The sequence below is a fragment of the Eptesicus fuscus genome, chromosome 8 (genome assembly GCF_027574615.1).
Source record: "Eptesicus fuscus isolate TK198812 chromosome 8, DD_ASM_mEF_20220401, whole genome shotgun sequence".
In the NCBI taxonomy this organism is placed as follows: Eukaryota; Metazoa; Chordata; class Mammalia; order Chiroptera; family Vespertilionidae; genus Eptesicus; species Eptesicus fuscus.
The window spans coordinates 385,295-391,345 of NC_072480.1; the positions used below are offsets into that span (position 1 = coordinate 385,295).

Below are 6,051 nucleotides of genomic sequence, written 5' to 3' on the forward strand. Positions count from 1 at the left end.
ATAGCCTCTTGTTGTATCATTTATTTTTTTCATTTCCATTTGCCTGAAATTTTTTTTCCATTCATTCACTTTCAGTCTGTGTGAGTACTTTGTTTTAAGGTGGGTCTCTTATAGACAACATATATACGAGTCATGTTTTCTTATCCATTCAGCTACTCCATGTCTTTTTATTGCAGCATTTAGTCCATTTACATTTACTGTTATTACTGACTAGAGGCCCAGTGCATGAAAATTCATGCACTGGAGTGGGGGGTGTCCCTCAGTCCAGCCTGCCCCCTCTCACAGTCTGGGAGCCCTCAGGGGCAGGAGGCAATCCAGTGATCAGGGGAAGGTGATGCTGCATCACATCTCTGCTGCTGCCACTGCTGGCAGCACAAGCCTCGGCCGGCCCTGGTTACCTGAGCCTCAGGTGGCCCTGGGTGGCTGGGCAGCTGCCATCTGAGGCTTGCCTGTGTCTCAGGTTGGCCCTGGGTGGCTGGGGGGCTGAGGGGACTGGGCACCGCCATCTTGTGGCTGTGGGCACCGCCATCTTTGATGGAAGGGCAGTCAATTAGCATATTCCCTCCTTATTGGCTGTGGGCGCCACCATCTTTTCGATGGCGTGAGGGTCAATTAGCATATTCCCTCTTTATTAGATAGGATAGGTACTTGTTTGTTGCCATTTTTATTCTTTATGCCTGTGTTGCTTATTCCCTTTCTATTCTTTTTACAACAGCCCCTTTAGCATTTCTTGCATTGATGGCTTGGTGGTAATAAACTCCCTTAGCTTTTTGTCTGTGTAGCTACTGATTTTACCATCAATTTTGAATGATAGCCTTGCTGGGTTATCTGTCCCTTTCTGTCCCTCTCTGGCAGTCTTTAAAATTATTGCTTTGTTGTTGAGTTTTGCCAGTTTAATTGTGATGTTTCTTGGTGTCAGTCTTTTTCAGTTCATCTTGTTTGGGATTCACTTGTGTGACTTTTTCTTCCCAAGTCAGGGAAGTTTTCTGTCATTATTTCTTCAAACTGGTTTTCTATTCTTTGTTCAGCTTCTTGTCCTTATGGCACTCCTAGTTTGAAGATGTTGTTTTGTTGCCTGTTGTCTCAAAGCTCCCTTAGACTCTCCTCCTATTTTTAATTTTTTTTTCAGTTGCTGCTTTGCTTGGGTGTTTTCTTTTACTTTTCTTGTTTAACATATTACATGTATCTCCTTTTCCCCAGATTGATCCCCCCAGCCACTCCCACCCCTGAGGGCAAACCCTCACTGCCCCAGTGTCTGTGTCCATTGGTCATGCTAATATGCATGCATACAGGTCCTTTGGTTGATCTCTAATCCCCTCTCCTCTGCCATTTGTCTCTGGATCTGTTTTTTTTTTTTCATCAGTTTATGTTGATCATTATATCCCACATATGAGTGAGATCATGTGATATTTCTCTTTTTCCAACTGGCTTATTTCGCTTAGCATAATGCTCTCCAGTTCCATCCATGCAGTGCAAATGGTAAAAGTTCCTTCTCTTTTATAGTGGCATAGTATTCCATTGTGTAGATGTACCACAGTTTTTTAATCCACTCATTTGATGATGGGCACTTAGGTTATTTCCAAATCTTAGCTATTGTAAATTGTGCTGCTATGAACATAGGGGTGCATATATCCTTTCTGATTGGTGTTTCTGGTTTCTTGGGATATAGCCCTAGAAGTGAGATTACTGGGTCAAATGGGAGTTCCATTTTTAATTTTTTGAGGAAACTCCATACTGTTTTCCACAGTGGCTGTACCAGCCTGCATTCCCACCAGCAGTGCAGAAGGGTGCCTTTTTCTCCACATCCTCGCCAGCACTTGTCATTTGTTGATTTGTTGATGATAGCCATTCTGACAGGTGTGAGATGGTACCTCATTGTTGTTTTTGATTTGTATCTCTCAGATGATTAGTGACTTTGAGCATGTTTTCATATGTCTCTCAGCCTTCTACATGTCCTCTTTCAAAAGTGACTATTTAGGTCCTTTGTTCATTTTTTGATTGGATTCTTTATCTTCATTTTGTTAAGTTGTATGAGTTCTCTGTAAATTTTGGAGATTAAACCCTTTGCTTGGGTGTTTCTATGTTGTCTTCTAACTCGCTGGTTTGGTCCTCAGATTTTTCTAGTCTACTGTTTAAACCTTCAGTTCAGTTCTTTATTGCAGGTATGTCATTCTTTATTTTCTCTTGATGCTTGTTCATGTTGGTAAATCTCTTTTTTTCAACTATTTAATCTGTTTAGACAGTAAAAATATGGAATGCTTCACTAATTTGGATGTCATCCTTGTGCAGGGGCCATCCTAGTCTTCTCTGTATTGTTTCAATTTTAGTATATGTACTGCTGAAGTGAGCACGTTGGTAAATTTCTTATCCATACATTTGAGCATCGTTATAACCATTACTCTGAATTCTTTCTCTAACAAATTACTTGCCTCCATTTCATTTAGTTCATTTTTGTGTGTGATTCCCCCTTTTCTTTATTTTGGGGGTTGTTTCTTTGTCTCCCCATTTTTGCTCTCTCTTTTTATTTTTTTCTATGTATTATTCAAACTGCAAGGCCACCCAGATTTTTTGAATTGGTCATATGTAGTAGTTGTTTTTGGTACCTAGTGGTGCAATCTCTCATGTCTCCTAGGATGGGTGTTTTAGGGAGGACCCATACTTGAGATATTTGGGTTCTCCTGATGTTGTGGGTTTTGAATGTTGTCCCATTTGTGGATGGCATCTCCTCTCAGGGTGTCTGATTATGTGGCTCTCTCACTACCACATCATGCAAGGTGTTGTGGAGGTGCTGACAGAACAGCACAAAATACAACATGACAAGATATGACTCAAAAGGAACAGAACACAAATTACACAAGACACCTATAACCCCAATAAAAGTGACCCTCCAAAAAAAGAGATTTAGGAAATAGAAAAAAGAGCAAGAATGATAGGGAGAGGGAAAAAAAGAAAGAAAGAAAGAAAATGGGGAGAAAACAAAAAAACAAACAAGTAAACCAAAAAGAACAAACAAATAATATCCAGAAAAAGGTGGGCAGCAGAATCTGTAGATGCAGAGCTTAAATAAAGCAAATAAGGTTAAGGAATTGGATGAATAGGGGAAGGACCATGGCTTAGAATAGAGGAGGAAAAAAAAGAAATGAGAAGACAAGAAGAAAAAATTAAAAATAAATAAAGAAAAAAAATTTATTGAAAAGGAAATTAGAAGAGAGAGCAGATAGGCCTAAGTTTCGGTAGTGAAAGGTTTGCGACGCAGGAAACAAGACACAGAGTCCAGGCCATGGAAAAGGGGGGAGGTTTTAATCTTGCGCTCCCGGGCGAAACTCACTGGTCCAAGAGTGGGCCAGGGGAGTTCGCGCCAAAACAGGGGCTTAGGTACTTCCTTTATACAGCCGTTTGGTGAGGGGAGGGTGGAGAGCATGAGAGATGTGGAATTCCTGCCTCGGGCAGGGGTTTGGGAAGGCTAGCAAGGTTCTGGGAAGGGGCCAGTTATCTGCCAGTTATCTTCGTCACCATCTACCTTGCGGGTGCTTGCATGGCTGTGGTCTTTCCCCCATGCCTCGGCCTAACACAGTCCATATAAGGTGCTCAGGAATGTCCGGCTGCAGGTGGAGTTTATGTCATACTCTGTCCATCAGTTGGGGGAAGGGAGGATCTATCAGGTAGTGAAACAAGTTAAAAAATTTGAAGTGGAAAAAAGCAAGAGAGGAGAGAAAAAAATAAAAATAATTGAATAGTGAAGAAATGATAAGACAAGGGGAAATGGAGTAGGAGCAGGGAAAAGGAAATTAGATATATGAATAAAGCAACAGAGACTAGAATAATAACAGATCAATAAAGCAGATAAAGAAGATAAATTTTTTTATTTATTTATTTTTTAATTTCTTTATTGATTAAGGTGTCACATATTTGTCCTTATCCCCCCATTCCCATCCCAGACCCCTCCCCATGAATGCCCCAACACCCTGTTGAACTTAACCATTGGATAGGCTCATATGCATGCACACAAGTCCTTTGGTTGATCTCTCCCCCCTCCTCCCAACCTCCCCTATCCTTCCTCTGAGGCCCGATAGTCCGATCGATGCCTCCTTGTTTCTGGTTCTGTTCTTGTTCCTCAGTCTATGTTGTTCATCATTTCCCCTAGATGAGCGAGATCATATGTCACTAGATATATACTTATAAGAACTGAATGTGAGACGAGCAATAATAGTTATGCTGACAGGCAAATGAATCAGTCTGTAGTGAGTTTCTTTCTGGACCAATAGTTCTTTAGAGACCCAATTTCAATGTCCACCAGTTCCTTATGTGTACATGTCGGCACTGACCCCTCAGCTCTGGATGGTGGACAAATGGTGGTAACGGAGGTCCGACTCCCTCTGGTTTGGTCTCGGCCGGACCCAGGGGCACGGCTTCACCCGGACTCAGGGGCACGTGGCCTCACCCAGACCCAAGGGGCGCGTGGCCTCACCCGGGCCTGGGACCCAGCCTCACCCGGGTCCAGGGGCGCAAGGCCTCACCTGGACCCAGGGGCGCGTGGCCTCACCCGGGCCCAGGGACCCAGCCACACCCGGGTCCAGGGGCGCGTGGCCTCACCCGGACCCAGGGGCGCGTGGCCTCTCCCAGACCCAGGGGTGCGTGGCCTCACCCGGACTTGGGTGCACGAGGCCTCACCCGGACCCGGGACCCAGCCTCACCTGGATCCAGGGACACATGGCCTCACCCGGACCCAGGGGCGCGTGGCCTCTCCCAGACCCAGGGGCACGTGGCCTCACCTGGACCTAGGTGCGTGAGGCCTCACCCGGATCCAGGGACACATGGCCTCACCTGGACCCAGGGGCGCATGGCCTCTCCCAGACCCAGGGGCGCGTGGCCTCACCCGGACCTAGGTGCGCGAGGCCTCACCCGGATCCAGGGACACATGGCCTCACCCGCACCCGGGGGCGCGTGGCCTCTCCCAGACCCAGGGGCATGTGGCCTCACCTGGGCCTAGGTGCACGAGGCCTCACCCGGATCCAAGGACACATGGCCTCACCCGGACCCGGGGGCGCGTGGCCTCTCCCAGACCCAGGGGCGCGTGGCCTCACCCGGACCTAGGTGCACGAGGCCTCACCCGGACCCGGGACCCAGCCTTACCCAGATCCAGGGGCTCATGGCCTCACCCGGACCCGGGATCCAGCTTCACCCAGACCCAGGGGCGCGTGGCCTCGCCCGGGCCCGGGACCCAGCCTCACCCGGATCCAGGGGCACACGGCCTCACCCGGATCCGGGATCCGGCTTCATCCGGACCCAGAGGCGCGTGGCCTCACCCGGACCCAGGGGCGTGTGGCCTCACCCGGATCCAGGGGTACACGGCCTCACCCGGACCCAGGGGCGCGTGGCCTCTCCCAGACCCAGGGACGTGAGGCCTCACCTAGACCCAGAGGCGTGTGACCACACCCGAGCCCAGAGGCGCGCAACCTCGCCCGCACCCGGGTCCCGGCGGGGTTTCGTCTTCTTGATCCCAATTCCTGTTGGTCAATTCCCTCTCAGCAATTCCTTCGTCCATTTTCCCAGAACTCCAGGACGGCTGCCGCAGAACTCGTTGGGCGGCAGGCTCGGCGAAGCTCCGGTGTGCCCGGTGCACGGCGGCGGGCTGGTCCGGTGTCGCTGCGTCGGCCCTTGGGTCTGCAGCGGTGGCCGGTCGCCGAGCATGCGCACCTGGCCGCTTCTGGGGCATTGAAATTCTTGAAGGACTCGGAGGTCAGCAAGCGCGGAGTCTCCCACCCCATGTCTCCCAGGGGCTCGTCTGTCCGTGCTCGGCAGCCAGTGGAGCCGTCCCCTCAGCCGGAGATCGCCGGGGGAACTGCACCGAGCACGTTCCAGGCCGCCATTGTGTCGCCTGAGCCGTAATTCTTAAAGTGTGGTCTTTGGGTCACCGGCATCAGCATCATCCCGCATACCCCTCTTTTATTCTAGTTGTAGAGCATCCGCTCAGCCAGCCCTCTGGTGGTTCTGGATGGTGTCTGCTCTGCTCTCCCGTCGTAGTCTCAAAGTTGTTGTGGTAGGCAACGA

General features: G+C 49.1%; 1 non-coding gene across 1 annotated transcript; it reads right to left on the reverse strand.

The window, feature by feature from the left end:
* Positions 1-2,244: 2,244 nt before the first annotated feature.
* On the reverse strand, positions 2,245-2,351 carry LOC114229831 (U6 spliceosomal RNA). Its single transcript, XR_003615740.1, has one exon. It is a non-coding gene; the product is annotated as a U6 spliceosomal RNA (small nuclear RNA).
* Between the last annotated feature and the right edge of the window lie 3,700 nt (positions 2,352-6,051).